Raw genomic sequence first — 18,324 nt, 5'->3', positions numbered from 1 at the left:
AATGAGAAGGGAGCTAAAATGACACCAGCTAATTGAAGAGCAGATTTCCCAAACCCTCTCAGTGCAGTTTTGTTGTGTTTCAGATGAGACTGCCAATGACCAAAAGTCGGGCTTCCTGGGAACCAAAACTCACTCGGTCCTCTTATTAAATTTCCAAAAGTCATTTAGTCCAGAGGAATTTTCTCGGAAATATGCCCTGCCAGTTTCGGAAATGTGCTCTTTTATTTTGATGCAAGTCTCCTCTGTTGTACCTTTTCTTTGCTAGATGACATTAAAAGTACGTTGATGGGTCTGAAGAGGAGCAATATCCCCGGGGAACAGTAATAAAGCATCGCCCTAACCCTAACCCAAACACCATTCTCTGTTAGTCATCCAGAGGAAATGATGTTTAAAGCCATTGATCAGGGAAATAAGTGTATATTTTCTCAGGGAAAAGTACAATTTAACAGAAGAATGAATTTTGAGAGACATACTATGGTAGTTTTACACCAACATGAAGATGATTAAAACATCGTTTTCTTTTGCACAGTACTGTACATGTCAACTTCTCTCAAAACAACAGGAAAGAGGATCTTGCTGGGCATTTGAACACCGTTCGTCCCCAAGGCCACCATTCTCACTCCTGTGGGCCGATCATCACTCCACGCAGCTGACATCTCAGGCTTCCGTGACTCTGCGAGTCGCATGTCATCCGAGGACATGCAGTCCACCGTCCATCCAAAACAGGCCACAACAGACCCAACCAGGCTCATTCCCAGGCGGACATCACTCTATAACCATCGCTGTATTCTGAACAAGTTATATATTAAAGCTGACAGTTCCGCTTTGGGAAGCGTTTGGGAAAGAGTAGGAATGCCTCTCACAGAAACATATAGGAGGACAGGGGACTGAAAAATCACTTGCACCTGGGAGGGCGAGGGGGTCGGGGGGGGGGGGGTCTCGTCAGTTCGGAGAGCCTCAATGCACATTACACAAATCTTCAGACATATGGAAAATTCCAGCTATAACAGCAGCGTGTTTCAGGGGGTTTCTCCTCTCTGGGAGCGGGGGAGAGTTTCATGCTATGCCTTGACCCCGGCACAGATCCGGCTCCAAAGGATGCACCCCCCATGCCTCACATTCTCTTGTGGACCCCTCTGTCTCCTCCGGCTCAAGGTGGCTGATGTTTAAAAATGTGAATAATGTGACCTTTTTTTCTCAAGACCTTATAAATAACCAGAGTACAAATCCCAATAAACCTAAGACAATAGACAATGCAGGATCTGTTCAACCAATAACACTCTCTCTTTACACTGTGCACAGCATGCAGCCTACACATCACTGTACTCTACCATAATCCACAGACAGTTTTTTTTTAATCTGCTCCCCTCTAAGAGTGAAATAGCTCTTAACAGCTCCGTGGTGGATTTTTAACATTGATCTTTCTTTTTTTCCAGAGGGTGGGGATAGTAATCCTGTTATAAATCAGTGTTAACCCATGAAGACCCCAGACTCTGTCAGCCCCACCTGTGGAAACCTCCTCCCATCTGGATCGCGTTGGCTGTAAATTCAGGCCAGAATTTCTCCTCCTGGGTCTTTTTTTTCTTTACGGTGGATCTGCAACAGTGAAGGGGGCACTGGGGTTAACAGTAGTAAGGTGGACCCTGGGCATCTCTGTGCTGTGCTGTGCTGGCCATCTGCATCACATACATCCATCCTCCAAGCACTGGAATCTATACCAAGCAGCACTGGGCACAGAAGCTCCTGGATGGGATGCCAGTCCATTAGAAGGCACACACACACATTACGGGCAATTTAGAAAGAACACTTCACCCTATGTTGGAGGAAACTGGTGTTCCCAAAGAAAACCCACACTACATGTAGAGAACGTGCAAATTCCTCGTGCACTGGACACTGAGGGGCAAAGCGACAGTGCTGACTAGTAAGGCACCATGCTGCCTCATGTGACACTCACAGGAAAATCATAGGTTTGAGTCCCCCAACTCCTGATGAGGCACACAGTCAGGTAGTAAAATACCCCCCCCCAAAAAAATTTTGCCACACCCACCTCAAAATCTATCTTTTACAATGGGCTGGGGACATATTGTACACACCAAATTCTTTAAACTAATATCTAACAAAAAATGGGGTCTAAATGTGGCTCAGCTTCCAATCTTCTAAAAGCCAAACATGCCCCATTTTACGTCTCATTTAACATCTCAGCTTTATTTTATTCCTAAATCTGGGCCAAAAAAGATTGGAATAGCTGCCATTTGACTTCCTGCTCATAATATTTAATTCTGGTTTTCTTGGATTGGACACATGGTACCACAGCACAAATCACATATCATCGTATTGAGGCACAATGCCTAGAGCAGGAGAGCTTGCCTCTGATTGGATGGGTAAGGTCTCACACCTATTAGTTGACCAAGCATAGTATCACAGCCATGCTAATTTCACTAATCCATTGATCCATCCTTCTACTTGCTTGTTGTGGTCAGCAAATGAATTCAGATTTATTAGCAGTAGCATTTCAGTAGCATTTCCAGATTTTCATCCAGTTCCGGGATCCCACTTAACATGAAATGTCATTGTGACTCCACTGAGCTGACATCACGAGTGCTTCTGCATGTAAGAGACTCGATAAGTCAAACCACATCCCTCTCATCGCACGTTCTGCTAGAGCAGGGTTGGGTGATTTTACCCACAAAGGGCCGGTGTGTATGCAGGTTTTTGGGATGACATTTAAGTCAGCTGTTCAAACCCAGGTGTGAGGACTCTTCATCCAATCAGTCCTTTAAGTAGTAATCTAATTAGGTAGTTGCAGCGAAAAAAAGCATACCCAATGAGCCTTTCTAGATTAGATTGCCCAAACCCTTGTACAATAGTATGAGTCACCACCATCACTATTTGCTACCATTGAGGCGACCCAACTGGCAGTCACTGCTGTGGTAGTGGGGAGTGTTTGGGGAGGCAAATTTCAGAATGCAGGGAGGGGGAGAGAGGGATAGGGTGAGAGAGGGAAAACATGGAGGAATGGAGTGGGAGGGGTTATTAATGGTGTCTGGGCCTTGTCGTCCCCAACACATAAAAACTCAGCCCTCTGTACACAGCAGTTTATATATATTAAGTCTTAGTTCTCCTCCGTGCACTTTTACAGTGAAATCTATCCATCCATCCACCCATCTACCCATCCATCCATCCATCCATACTTTACAAACTCTTATCCTGTGCTGGGTCATGAGCTGAGATCCAGTCCCAGGAAATACAGGGAAGGGGAAGAAGGCAGGAGCACTGTGGGTGCGATGTCGGGTACACCTGCCCTTATGGGGCCCGCTCATTCACTTCTATGGGGAAAATGCTAACGCTAACTATAACAACCTTAACCCCCACCCTGCCCTACTCATGACCATAAGTAACCAAGCAAAATACAAGAGTTTGTGCATTTTTAGTTTTTTCATAGCTGTCACTGATTTTTATAAGATAGAGTTTTCTCTTATGGAGACCAGGAAACCGGTCCCCATAAGGGAAAAAAAACAGATATTTATCACGTTATGGGGACATTGTGTCCCCATAAGGATAGGTATACCCGCTCGCATGCATACACACACGCATGCATGCACACACACAGACACCAGTTCACCTATGCAGATGTTTTTAGCCGCAGGAGTAAAGTACAGCAAACAAGTAAAGAAGAGAAGACAAACTCCAACCCACAACCCTGGAGGTGTGAAGCCACATCTCAGTCAACTGTGCCACCTCTCATAAGAATAGCGCAATCTGAAAGATTACCGTTTCAGAAGAAACTCCCTCAGTGTTTTCCCCCATTTTTCTCCAAATTGCCAGGTTTTCTTAACTCCCCACATAAAAAGCACAGGGCTCTCATGTACATTCGGAACCGGAGAAGCCCGGCGGCTTTGCCCCACAACAGGAAGGGAATCCTCCGCTCCTTTCTGGCTAATTCAAACTGACGGGCTTTGTAATCACGCACACAGTTAGCACAGGAATTTCAAACCCCGGAATTGGGACAAATATTAATTCATTGTCAGCACTGGCAGGAAAGGTACACCTGCTTATCAGGTCCGGCCACTGCATGGTCACCGTGACAACCTAGTCTAGTCAGGACATGGGCAGCGGTTCAATCCAGAAAGCACCGTGGGTCAGGAAAGAATCATTTGTAATATAGATAACTGAGCCTTCAGTTCCTCAAACTTCTCCAAATGCAAAGAAGAGCATTGATAAACAGCCATTATTATACCAATGCATGTAGTGAGATAGGTTAGAACAACACATCTGGCTTAGAACATCAACACCAAATGATCTCCAGAGTTGAAAAGCAGACCAGGACCTGCAGCCGTTAGCATTTAGCTAACCCTGCAGGTTGACTATGAAGCTGTCGGTTCTTCCTGAAGGGATTTTCATTCCATCTGGTTCAGCTCATCAGTTGCCTAATCATCATACAGGCAAAATCAATGCAAAATGGGCTTTCTCCTGGGATATTACAGCTCAAACCCTCTCCCCAGGCTCAGCCATGGAAGTATTACATTCAGCCCGACACAGATTAGCACCCGTGCAGACTGGTGAACTGCGCCCTCTGAAACAGAAATGGGATAGTCCTGTTTTTATGCATGTCCTTGAAGTGCAGAGCACATCGTTTTAATGGAAACAGGAGTGCTTTGCTGCTCGGGACTAAGAACACGATCCTAGGAGATTTAAATCATAAGTACATTAAAGCCTATCACAGCGAGAGCTAAAAGGCTATTAGAATATTGTGGAGATATTTTAGCTAGCAGAACTAAGGTTTGTATCTGTGTTCCTTTACAAAGCACTTTTCATTACTGTGTCTCTGAGAACAGGATACCTTTGATATATTGCGGTACAGAGTCTCCACATCCCAAGCAAGACACGTTTTGTACCCTAGAGCGATATTCTTGTCGAATTGGTCCTGGATAAACCGAGTGCCACAAACTCAACAGATATATCCAACATGAAGCTCTGAAACCATAATTAAAGCAGGTTCTTCCCCACATTCTGTTTGAAAGCTGGGCCGTTTTGCACTGTTCAGCCTGTTAAGTATCAGTATAGCCCCTACTGGGACGCAAACCAGTCACCTTCATTAGATTCTGCAGCCACAGAACTGATCAAAGCCCTTGTACTGCCCTAGACAAGCTTCACTCCTGGCACGCCCACCCCCCCCCCCCCCCCCCAACAATGCACATCATTCAAGACAAGAGAAATTGGTTAGCAAAGCCTGGGGGGGGGGGGGGGGGTTTGACCGGCCCTGCTCAGCTACCTACTGCTTACCTTCTGCCTGGGACTGTTCATGCAAGGTTTCTGATAAGATGCATCTCTTTATATCCCTATGGTGCCTAAAAACATTTAGTCAAACATGTTGATAAAGTGTAACATAGAAAATTGTCATCGACACTCACACATTGTCTGTCAGTTGGCCAGGCAGAATCTAGAAAGATATTCAGATCCATTTCCACACCCACACTTATTGTTCAGTCATCTTTTTTCCTTCTTTGACAGTTTTTCTTCATTGGGCAGCAAAAATAGTTTGCGGAATAACACATCACCCATAGTGATGATTTTCTCAATGTGCTGATGCCCTCTGCAGGGCAGTATAGGAATAAAACTGGCAAAGTGAGACCCTACGAACAGGGCATTCAACCTGTTCATACATGGACAAATGTCTCTGTGGAAAGAATTAGTTGTGTCTGTGGTGAAATGTTTTGATTCTGAAATAGAAACTACATAGGCTACATTTTAAATACCGTGTCTGTTGTAAAAATTGCATTCTGCCTATGAGAAAAAGCACCAACTATATGGGGGTTAGAGGGTTTGAAACAAGGAAGTGGAATAGAATTTCTGTGGGTCAGGACTGAGCAGCAGTCTGGCCAGTTTATGAGTGACTGAGATTGGCCAGATTTTACTCTTCTATTAAGTACAAAGTTGTGGATCTGGAAATGAATGACTGAGCAAACCATTTAACCTTGGGTGTGTCTCCTCCTCCACCCATCACTGACCTGCACAGGAAACATGTCGTCCACAGCATGGTGCTGGACCCTCCCAACCAACCAACCGACTTCTCACCCCCCCAGCCAGCCCCCAACCCCAGCCATGTGACAGAAGGTTCTGAAGGAGGTTGCTCAGTACCCTGCTGCCCCCAAGCATGGACACTGCCCCTACTAGTCATCCCCCCACCCAAAGACTGTCACTACCCCATCAGGCCACCCCAAATACCCTCCAACGATGCTGCTATTTGTCTGTTTGCCTTTTCTTTCATTACATTTGCACATTCTTTAATTGAACTACACTGCAACAAGAGACACTGTATTTCAGCGCACTCTGTACTTCTGCGTGGATGTGTTATAATATAGAACTCTTGAATCGTGAGTCTTGAAAGTCATGTTCAATAAGAGACTTTGCTCTTTTTCTTCCCTGTGCCACCACTAGATGGCAGTAAAGGATTGCTTATGCTACAGCGGGTAAGCGGTGTTTCGGAGCAATTGCCAACCACGTGAGATAAAAGTCTCTCATCTGGATCTGGATGATTGCGAAAACTTGCCCACTGCCGATTAAAGTTTTTCAAATAGAAATTCATTGCCGAAATGGGAAAGTGCCCGAGCCTCATTGCCCGGCACCATTGCTCAAAAAGCTGCCCTGTGCGTCGTAATTGTTCAGGAAATGACTATGCTGCTCGGATAAAACAATGAGCCGTCTATTAAATTCTGGGCGGGAACACAAGCGTGATGATAATAAGATCGTTACCACACAGCGGAAAGAATTCCTAAGTCGGTGAAAGAGACTCAGAACTAATTATGCATTTTTGACTGAACTAATTATGTAATTTTTTAATGGTAAGATGGTAAGAGGAGCGTATAGGTGGAAGAACAAGCCATTACCAACTGGTCAAACTAATATCACCATTTTGAACCATCCATCCATCCATTTTCCAAACTGCTTATCCTACTGGGTCTCGGGGGGTCTGGACCCTATCCCGGAATCAATGGGCACGCAGAAAAACCCAGGATGGGGGGCCAGACCATCGCAGGGCACACTCACACACCATTCACTCTCACATGCACTACGGGCATTTTAACAAGTTCAATTAGCCTCAGCATGTTTTTGGACTGTGAGGGGAAACCGGAGTACCCGGAGGAAACCTCACGACGACATGGGGAGAACATGCAAACTCGAACCCGGGTCCCAGAGGTGTGAGGCGACAGTGCTAACCACTGCGCCACCATGCCACCCCCATTTAGAACCATATACGCTTAATAGATAATTTACTGTTACTCAGTTTGTGGTACGTTATTGTAAGATTAATGATATTTGATGGGTCATTTATTTGTTTGCTTGTTTGTTTATGATGGTGATGATTATTATTATTTGACACACAAAATTAAGTTCTTTTTTACATCTGCACATTATACTTATGCTGCCGTTATCATTCAAGGAGTAGCACAGCTCCTGGTTTGTGGGTTCAGATCCCCCCTGTGTATGTGTGTGGGTTATATATATGTTACCAAATGTCCCCACAATTTGTTAAAAAAACTACTATTTTGACATTGTGGAGACCACTTTTTCAGTTTATCGGCTGAAACACTCATTCCCCCATAGGTGCTGTATTGCATTGATATGCTATTTGGTGGCCATTTGAGCACAATGAACTCACTGTCATGTTCAAGAATCCAGTCTGAGATGATATGAGCTTTGTGACCTGTAGCTTTATCCTGCTGGAAGTACCCAGTAGAAGCTGGGCACACTGTGGTCATAAAGGGACGGACTTGGTCAGCAATGACACTCAACAACAGATTCATCTGATCCATCTCCGTTTTCCCAGTCTTCCGTTGTCCAATTTTTGTGAGCTAGGCCCACATTAGCCTGAGTTTCCTACTCTTAGCTGACAGTGAGTGAGACTCACTTCTGCTGCTCTAGTGCATCTGATTCAAGGTTCAGCATTGTGCGTTAAGAGATGCTCTTCTGCATTCCTTGGTTGTAGCGAATGCCTATTTGAGTTACTATTAGTTTGATCCAGTCAACCATTCTTCTCTGACCTCTGTCATCAACACGGTATTTTGACCCAAAGAACTGCTGCTCACTGAGTATTTTTTCTTTTTCAGTCCATTCTCTGTAAACCCTAGAGATGGTTGTGATCCCAGTAGATCAGCAATTTCTGAAATACTCATTCCAGCCCATCTGGCACCAACAACTATGCCATGTTCAAAGTCACTTAAATCACATTTCTTCCCCGTTCTGGTGTTTGATGTGAACATTAACTGAAGCTCCTGACCTGCATCTGCATTCTTTTATACATGGTGCTGCTAAAATATAATTTGCTGATTAGATATTTGTTTCGACAAGCAGTTGAACGGGTGTACCTAATAAAGTGGCCAGTGAGTATATATTATACCTACTAATTTTCCATCCTCTCCAGTTGTTTTACTTCCAGTTCCTGACTACAAAACACAAAAGTTACAGTTAAAGTTACATCAAAGAGTCCAGATCATTCCGATTAGTACTGTATAGTATGTATATCAATTTTATTTATGGTTCAATCTTAGTGAAGCTGTTCAGGAGGAATTAAACCCCCTGCTGGCAAGCAGAGGTGATGCAGCCTTTCCCCGACCACATGAAACCAAGCAGATGATGAAACCACAAATCAGTCGCTTAGAAGACACATTTTAATACAAATCACTTATATCACTTTCAGTTTTATTAACATTTTTTGGTGATTTGCTTGCAGTACTGGAATCCCCCATGTTCTATGATGCCCTCACAAGGCTGCGTGTTCATGCAGACCAGAGGGTCCCACTCACAACCCTCACAAGCCCTGCTCTACAGTATGCCTGAGAACTTACAGGGTGTGTTATTGGGCAGAGTTCTGCTTTCATATTAAAAAGAAATCATTTGTTGCTCATCCTCCCAGCCCACCTCCGGTACACATTTACACAGACAGAGAAATCCATGACTTATGTTTCTTCCACAAAAAGCCGAAGCTGTTTACTGCACACAGTGGGAGGCAGTTGCATCAAATGTATTGCATTAAATCAAACTTAATAAATACAGATACAGGCTAAAAGATGGGTGAGTGTCCGGCTTTGTTAAGAAGACAGGCTCTGGGTGAGATGCCTGCTAGATATCTATCTAATCTGCAGAGGTAATCGTTCTTGTGAACAGATTTATGCAGTGTTATGGCAAGATTGCCATGGCAACATCACAGTTCTGCTACCGTGTGAAAAAAAAGTGACAATGTTTAAGGAACTGCCCTGAGGACCAGAAAGAAATTGTAAATTCTGCATTCTTTACTAGACAAGCACCCAGTGCAAAGGGAAGGAGACCCAATTTATTGGATGAGGCTTGGAAGACAAGTCATTAAGAAAAGAGACTATAGTTGTTTTTAACTATTAGTAAAATTAAACGTTGCTTCTTCTGTAAGGAAATACATGCTAATTTCGCTGAAGCTGTTAGCAGTCCCATCCGCCCCAGCGAGGTCTGAATCATAGAAACACTTCTATTTTCCCAAGGAAATGAGCAGATGGAAAGTGAATCATTACATTCTGCAAACTAAGCAGCAGCAAGCCTGGGCTGCACAGTGGACAGGGGAAGCTGAGAAGCGCAGAAAGGTCGGCATTTTAAAAGAATCTTCAAACTCCTGCTTAGGATGCAAATTTACATCAAACCAATAACAGAAAGGAAGGTGAGAGATGCTTCACTGGGAAAAAAAATGATCATAAAAACCAAGCTCACTGAGACTGTTTTCTTTGGTGTGCTGTACTGTCCATTGCGTAGCCACCGCTAACGCTTGCATTTTTAGTCAGAATGGTCACTCGGTTTTAGTCAGGACGGTCATGCAGCTATTCACATAACCCCCAAAAGACAAAGAGCTGCAGGAACTCCTCAGTAAATCGCCTTTAAGGCCACTAATTGAGTTGAGAGGCAGCCATCAGTCACCATCCGGGTTTTTCGGCAGTGGAGGTCTCTGATTGGTGAGATCAACGTGAACGTATCCAAATAGCCGCTGACTGTCCCAAGAATGCAGCTAGCTGGTTGGTTCAATAAGAAGCCATCTCTAATTGGCCACTTTAGTATGAACATCTACGATTGATTGGGAATCTCTGCTTTATTGGTCTGCATTCAGGCCTTTTTGGGGGTGTGCAGCACTGCAGTCTCTGGGGAGTCAAGGAGCTCCTTGGGGTCTGGTCAGTCAGTGCTGCTCAGCCCACATCCATAGGGGGACATTCAAGTGGGGGGGGGGGGTTAGTCGCAGGTCTGTTAGGAGACGTTAGTAGTAGGGTTAGGTTTTGTTAGTGATTCCAGGAGGCCCAGAATGCCAGGGAAGAATTTGCTGCAGGATTATTATCTTGTCATAATCAGAGGGAGAATGCTGCATCAGTAGAGACAGGAACCAAAAAAGCAACAAGCACCAATGTCTCTGTCACACAAACCAACATGCACACCAATGGCAGACTGGCGCTGTCTGCACACACCAGCCACCAGAGAAAGGTGTCTGTACTCTGCTGCACACACCAGCCACCAGAGAAAGGTGTCTGTACTCTGCTGCGCACACCAGCCACCAGAGAAAGGTGTCTGTACTCTGCTGCACACACCAGCCACCAGAGAAAGGTGTCTGTACTCTGCTGCACACATCAGCCACCAGAGAACGGTGTCTGTACTCTGCTGCACACACCAGCCACCAGAGAAAGGTGTCTGTACTCTGCTGCGCACACCAGCCACCAGAGAAAGGTGTCTGTACTCTGCTGCGCACACCAGCCACCAGAGAAAGGTGTCTGTACTCTGCTGCGCACACCAGCCACCAGAGAAAGGTGTCTGTACTCTGCTGCGCACACCAGCCACCAGAGAAAGGTGTCTGTACTCTGCTGCGCACACCAGCCACCAGAGAAAGGTGTCTGTACTCTGCTGCGCACACCAGCCACCAGAGAAAGGTGTCTGTACTCTGCTGCACACACCAGCCACCAGAGAAAGGTGTCTGTACTCTGCTGCACACACCAGCCACCAGAGAAAGGTGTCTGTACTCTGCTGCACACATCAGCCACCAGAGAAAGGTGTCTGTACTCTGCTGCACACACCAGCCACCAGAGAAAGGTGTCTGTACTCTGCTGCACACATCAGCCACCAGAGAAAGGTGTCTGTACTCTGCTGCACACACCAGCCACCAGAGAAAGGTGTCTGTACTCTGCTGCACACATCAGCCAGGCACAAATGTGCTAATTCCACTCTTTCGCTCAATAACTTTTCCTGCAATGGGTAATATAAAAACGTTTGCTAAGCAAATTATTATTTAAATCACCTAAACACCATATCGACATCTTGTATAAAATGATAAATTATTATAAGTTTACAAGATTAACAAATTTAAATTCAAAATACATCTGGTCCTTCACCATTCTATTCAACATTTTTCTCTCTCTGAATCATATATTACTGCATGCAAAATTGACTTAGATATGTCATACTATCCCATCACTTTTTACAGCAACAAAAGGCCATCAGTATAAACATCTGCAAGTAATATCCTAACTTCAAGCTTCAAACATAAATTCTCTCAGTGAATTTTCCAAAGGAGCGGAATGATAAAATAGTACTTCTGCAGGCCGGATCCCTGCAACGCTGCCTCCCTACGCCTTTCGAGATGGGATTTCAGTTTGATATGGCAGACGTCTCATAGATGACAGTATAGAAAGAGCGAGCCAGAGAGGGGACAGAGAGGCGGGCGGAGAAGGGACATTTAAAGGCTGACGGGGCAGCAAAGGTGGGGACTGCGTCGAGGCACCTGAAAGGAATTTGTGCTGCCATGGAAGGGCCAGTATACGCTGCGATGGGAGATGGGGCACGACTGATTCACAGCAGAGGACAATATGCAAGAAGAGAGTTCAATGGTGCAGTCAGAAGGAGGACAGGGCTTAAAGGACGAGCAACTGCTGACTCTTGACGACAACTAACAGATCCAGCGGCAGGCATCCCAGCGGAGACAAGCGCATAAAGACATGATAGGTGCCATCAGTCTGCATTACCTCACTAACGTCACATAACCAGACTTCAGACCTATGTCTGATCTGATGCTCTCATGCTTTACACATCTTACGCGGAACTGATGTTGCATAGCAGACACACACACAGACACACACGTACACATACACACATACCACACTCTGCCTCTAGCCCTCAGAACCAAAAAAATATACAAAGAATTGAAGAAACAGGTGACAGAGGAGAGACATGACCATACTGGCGATGGATGGAGAAATATTTCTTTAAGGAACTTACAACGGTTTTAGTTGGGTTGGTTAATTTCAGTTAGTAAAGGTTAGTAGTCAGATTCACTTGCAGGTGTTAGTGATACAATCCCCAACTGCAGCTTCCAGGTTTTACAAGGGAGGTTCCTACATGCACGTTACACAAGACACAGAGAATACGGACACGGTTAAAGACGCTAGCGAGATGCAGGAACATTGCTGTAGTGCAGCCCCAGCAGGAACAAGCACCTCCAGAGCCTCTCATTTCTAAACATCTTGAGAGGCTTAACACTCATCTTTCACATTATTTTCTTGGAATGTTTTGCTAAAGTTGCACTAAAAATATTGCTGTGAGATGAATCAGCATCACTGGTCCCCATCATTAGCTAAATATACTGTGACCTACAAGAGAAATATACAAACAAAGTGATCACTAGGTAAACCTATTATTCCATTAACATCACCTAAAACATTCCAAGAATGTTCTCGTAATTGGAAACTTTTAGCTGGGATGTTGGTGCAACATTACAGGAATGTTGTAAGTATGCTACATGCCGGTGTAGAAACCATGCTCTATACATAGAAAGCATTAGGTATAGCCACTGGAAAGGGCTTCATCAGATTTTCAAATACAGAAGAGAAACAGGCAGGGCGGAGGAATTGCTAACAGCTTTCGAAAGATGAGCATCCTTAAAATAATAGTATACGTAGTTTTTTTCCTGCCTGTAAAGTTCTAAATTCTTGTTATAGTAAGGCGGAGTCAAATCATCAAGGACATTTTCACTTTTGCATGGTCAAAGCTTTTGTTATCTGAGCCAGATAGAATGTTATAGTGTGAGAAAAAAAGAGGATCGATTTGTACCTTCGCTTGTCACTGGGGCTGTACCCTCGACGGTCTGCCAATTGTACCCTAGCTGTCGAGTACATTTCAGCGTAGCAAAGTTACTAACCCTATTTTCCCTAAACCTTGCTGCACTACAGCACTGTTGGGTATAATAAAGTCAATCTGTAAATGCTGTCCTGATTGTGTGCTGTTAGGTTCCACTACACTGGGGTGCAGCGTGTGTAACTGGGCCAGTCCTTCCTCCAAATGTCACTAGGTCTTTCTCTTCAGACAATGGCCACACCCCCTGGAAAAAAAACGGCCGGAACTACTTTCACACAAGGACTGCAAAGTCAGCGCATCAGACATTCACAGAAGCACGCGTCCCTCAGGACAGCCCAGCGACTGCCAGCTCTTTGTTCTACACACCAAGCAGGACCTGTTAAAGCGCTTCAGTGTTGATTGCGTCGCATGTTGAGAAGTGAGCTTGGGCTTTTGTTTAGAATTTTTGACATCTGCTGAAGCCCCCCCCCCCCCATCTCCTGCCTCCCCACATCATCCCAGTGGTGGATCAAAAAATCCTGCTGACCGTGAAGGTGATTCCTCCCCCTACAGAGGAAAAAAAAAAAGAAAAGATGTACCCCAGACATAAGTGCTTCCCTGCTTAATGGTTCTTAAATATATAAGCACCATAAAAAGACGGGCTACGTTCGGAGAAGGCCAATGACATGCTTCACCCCCAATTAGACACTGACAATATTTCAGAGGCAGGTAATTGGTTCGCTTCTACATACAGAATTTCATTAGTGGCAGTTATATGAGTGGTGAGCAGAACTGCCCTTCCTCACCTTCTTCTCTCCCATTGGGTGATAAAAGCCCATGTTGCTACCATTGGCAGTTTGATTCAAAAAGCAACATTTTCTACATATTCCACACAATTTGAACTAGTTGTACACATAGTTGTTATTTGTATAGTTTACAATGGCTCGTCACTCATAACGAGTGAAGGCTATAAAACAGACCCTCGGAGGTTTACAACAGGGCTCTTTACAATTGATGTAAAAGGTTGATTATACATAAGCTCAGATTTCTGGCATCGCCGCAATTAGGAACCAGCGCCCCCCCCTACCTGCTCGTGATGAGCACATGGGCGGAACCTTCTCCGAGGAACATGACGGAGTGTCAGGATACAGCTGCTTCCTCCATTCTCCAGCGTGCTCTTCAGCTCACCTGGAGAGAGACAGTAAGAGAGCAGCAGGACGTGGAGCACAGCTTCTCACGACCCCCCCACTGTCCCCGTCCAGAGGACACATACAGTACAGCACCTCTACCTGAACTGTGGGAAACCCCGTCTCAGACAACACAGACCTGCTCCCCTTTCGTCCTCAAGATCCCCTCTCTGATTATAGCCAACAAATGCATCACTTTTGGGCTGTCATTTCACATAATTAAATATGCATCTTCCTTCAATATTGTGTCATCATGCAAACCTGACACAGGTTGGGTTTTTGTGCAATTCACCTGCAGCCGCATATAAACACCGCTACCTGGCCAAAGTTTTCCATCTTCCATTCTGCAACAGTCCCTTCTTAAATCCTGAATCCACAACCTGGCTGGGACAGTGAACGGCAGTCATGTAGCCCATTCTGGTACAAGCGGGCTGCCCAAACCTAACTAAAAAAAAAACCTTGAAGATAAAATGCCACAGCAAATGATCAGTAAGCTTTCCCCTTATAAAATATAACATCTAGGTTAAATCCCCAGAGATGCAGCAACTGCAGTGCCATATAAGGCAAGTGAGCGGTTTCGCTAAAGGCGGAAGGAGCAGGAGCAGATAACAGTGCCAACCAGCTCAAGCTGGACACATTGCTTTTAACTTCAACTTCCGCCGCTCCTAATTAATAATGAAATTCAATTTTTAAATCACTTTGCGATTCACTGAATTAACACGTTGAACCTGCCTGAGGTATCGTAATTACAAGGTACGGCACCATCAAACCTCCCAAGACTGTTGCAGCCCAAAACGCAGAGCAGCGTAAATGGGTCAGATGAGCCCCTGCATACCTGAATATGGGTCGCTATTCAGACGCTGCTGGTTTTGTCCCTCTCCTCTTTGCCTTCAAAACTGCACCTTTTCCCGCACCTCGTCACAATTTCTGTCTCCGACACCTGCCAGTTAACCAATAAGTTATCGTACATTTCCAGTTATTTAGTCGAGATTTGTACATTTTACCCATCCTTTCATTTGAGTATGGTAATAAAGCAATACAGATGAGATACATGTACGGGTCAGGGACAAATGGCCACGTACGGTGCTCCTGTTTGCTGCAGCGACCCAGGGGCCGACCTGATCCGTACCACCCTTCTGTCCTTGGAGAGCAAAAACAGCTCAGACTCTCAAAGGGTCACAGAAAGAGAGGCATGGGAACGATGACAGACGGTTAACGATGCGACCGCAATTCTGCATGGCTTTTAATCGGAGGTCACTGAACGGAAAGTAATAGGCGCCCTTTGCAGAAGCAGCTCCTTCTATTTATACAACATAATTGTTTTATAATTACGCTGTCGTCTGGCACGGAAGTCCGTAATGATTAAATGGAGCAACCTGATAATATTACATTTTAGATTACCTGAATTCCTGGGCTAAAAAAACTACAGTGGTGTTTGAATTTTTAGCGTGTTATCGACCTAACTGCGCTTCATACGTAAGAGGCTGCATATTTCCCAACACTCATTTCATATTACTTTTTAATACAGATGGCATCTAAGCCCACGGCCAACTCTGTGTCTGTATCACGATTCCATCACGTACCACCCCAGATGCAGCAGCGGATGAAAAACTATATATACGTATTATTTGATCGCCTGCCCTTGGCAAAAAAAATCAACACCGAAAAGTAAAGACTGATAGGAGTAGCAACAACAACAATATTGATTAGATTATTATTATTAGTAGTAGTAGTAGTAGTAGTAGTAGTAGTAGTAAACATGCTGGCAAATTTATCTATTCCTTTTCCAGTTGTTATAGTTCAATTTTTCATATAGTTATGGTTGTAGGTTATCCCAAAGTTGTTAATATAACCATATCGATAAATTTCAATGTATCTCAAATAAGCTGCGCGTTTAAGTTCCACAATGAGATTTTCAAAACTATTTCTAGTGATAAAAAGTGCAGCCTTCACAAATATCTGCATAATAAGTAACGCGTTCATCATATTCAAATTTAAGCCCTAATATCATGGTGCACGATCAGTATTCAAATAGTCCACCGCTCCTTTATTTTTATATTAACAGCAACACTACACCCAAGGCGTGGACTGGGTATACATTTTCTACCTAGATTTATTCCTGACGAAATACTAGAAATCATGCAAACGCTCACCAAGATGGTCAAATACTAGTTCTGGTGCTTTTCTTCCATTAGCACAACCGCTGCGGCTTGGAACATCAGCATTTTTTAATACTCCTTAAAAAATGGTAGCATGCACGTCTTCTTATATAATGCTGCAAATGGTTGGCATGGAGTATTTTGAGTTTTGACTTCGCGTTTTCTTTTCCTATCGCTGTTATGTTTGCATGAGTCTGTGCTGGTAGAAAGGCGGCTGCCGTGTAAAACGCAAAATGCCTTCCTACGTGAGATCACTTCCAACCCTATTTTTCCTTGCCGAGGTGGAGAGATCGATGGACAAAAATAGTATCAACTACTCCCAGCGAACCAGATACGCACCACTCAGCTTCATTCTGTTGCTCAATAATTGTGATTAATTTCTGGATTTTAAAACTATATCCAAGTCTATACTCATCTGTTAATGTTAGGAACAGTGCGCTTCGTTTCATTTTCCGCTGCCAAATGAAACGGCGCCATGAGTACTGTACATTTTCATGAAGTTTATATTTTAGAGATCCATTAAATAGTGCTTAAGATGTGAAGGTGAAGTGAAATGCTTTAAACAAATTGGAAGGGGGGTTTATAGACGTTTTCTTGACCTCGAACATGCAACTAGTCACAGAAACCAATAAAATTAGCTACGGGTGCAAATGTATATAGAAGGAGAAATGAGCTTTTCTTTCGGTAAAACGCATCACGTTCCGTTCTGCTCCCATCCGCCCTGTGTTACACATGAAGCTATGGAAGGCTGGATTTATGAGGCAGATTAACTGCATTTATTAAATATGAGCTAGTGCCGATGCTATTTTTTCAGCTATACTCACGTGCAATATCGAATTAGCACAAAATACGAAGAAGCAAAAATAAAACTATGCTAAACTACTGCAATATTCCCTAGTTAAGGTATATTGTAGTTTTATACAACCAAGTGTCTTTCAACAAGACCCCAAAACAGAGAAAACTCATGAAGCTGTTCTGCCCTATCCAGCACACTCACCAGCAGTATTTTTTAGAATTTTTGCTGATTCTATCGTTATTATAACAAAGTCAGTAATGCTGTGGGAGGTTGTGTGCTGTGTGTAATGCAGCAGAGCGCAGTGGGGGTGTTTATTTGAGAGATGGGGGTGAGCCACTCTCTCTTTTATAAAACTGTGATTTTTCTGCATAGTGTAAATTAAGTTTCTAAATTATGTTCCTAAATTACCTTTTTGTCGTACTTTGCGTCATGAGCTAGTCAGTGTAACGCATCGGTATGTTATATGCGCTTATATGTATCACTCAATATTCTTCCCCCTGCAAACAGAGGCACTTTGGTTACCATGGACACCACATGCATGAAACGATTGATTCCACTCACGGATTTAAAAATTTTTCTTCTTCTAGTAAAGAATGTTCGCTGTCACGTCCTGCCTGCCACATCTGCCTGTCCCTCCGGTCTCCTCCCTCACGTTGCCCTGTTGGACCAGGCCTGATGCTGGTCGCCCTACCATAGTCTGTGTGTTTAAGTATCTGTCACCTTGGCCTCGCTAGTCTGTTTATTAATTTAGCTCCTTCTGTCAGCCTGCGTCCATCCCCATCCCTTATCTTTTGATCTCTCATGAACTTGATCATTTCCAGTCCCTGTTTGATTAAGTTTAATAAAACTCCTTTTGTTTCGCCGAATGCGAACCCTCGAGTCATCCTGGTTGTCGTGACATTCACAATTATATATTAGCACTTTGTAAAGGAGAGAATGTGGTGTCTTTTTACACTTTTTTTTACTAATTTATTGTGCTAAGTTAACCTTAAAGTGTCACAAGAGGGCACGGCTTTTGTTCTTTTGTACGTGGTGGCTTTTCAGCAGAAGTGTTCAGTGTGAGGAAAACAGTGGT

The 18,324-nt window shown here is 44.1% G+C and overlaps 1 long non-coding RNA gene across 9 annotated transcripts; it reads right to left on the bottom strand.

Annotated features, from left to right (window-relative positions):
* Positions 1-8,651: 8,651 nt before the first annotated feature.
* On the bottom strand, positions 8,652-17,078 carry LOC125723574 (uncharacterized). 9 transcript variants are annotated; one of them, XR_007386936.1, is made up of 5 exons: positions 16,448-17,078; positions 15,130-15,234; positions 14,587-14,678; positions 14,195-14,295; positions 8,652-13,674 (listed from the first exon to the last, which is right to left on the bottom strand). It is a non-coding gene; the product is annotated as an uncharacterized LOC125723574 (long non-coding RNA). The 9 variants fall into 9 exon arrangements; XR_007386937.1 differs by having other exon boundaries at positions 14,587-14,674; positions 16,448-17,077; XR_007386935.1 differs by having other exon boundaries at positions 14,587-14,752; positions 16,448-17,054.
* Positions 17,079-18,324: the final 1,246 nt, after the last annotated feature.

This window comes from Brienomyrus brachyistius, chromosome 2 (genome assembly GCF_023856365.1).
Source record: "Brienomyrus brachyistius isolate T26 chromosome 2, BBRACH_0.4, whole genome shotgun sequence".
In the NCBI taxonomy this organism is placed as follows: Eukaryota; Metazoa; Chordata; class Actinopteri; order Osteoglossiformes; family Mormyridae; genus Brienomyrus; species Brienomyrus brachyistius.
The sequence above is the reverse complement of the archived record's forward strand: the minus strand, read 5'-3'. Positions and strand labels throughout refer to the sequence as shown.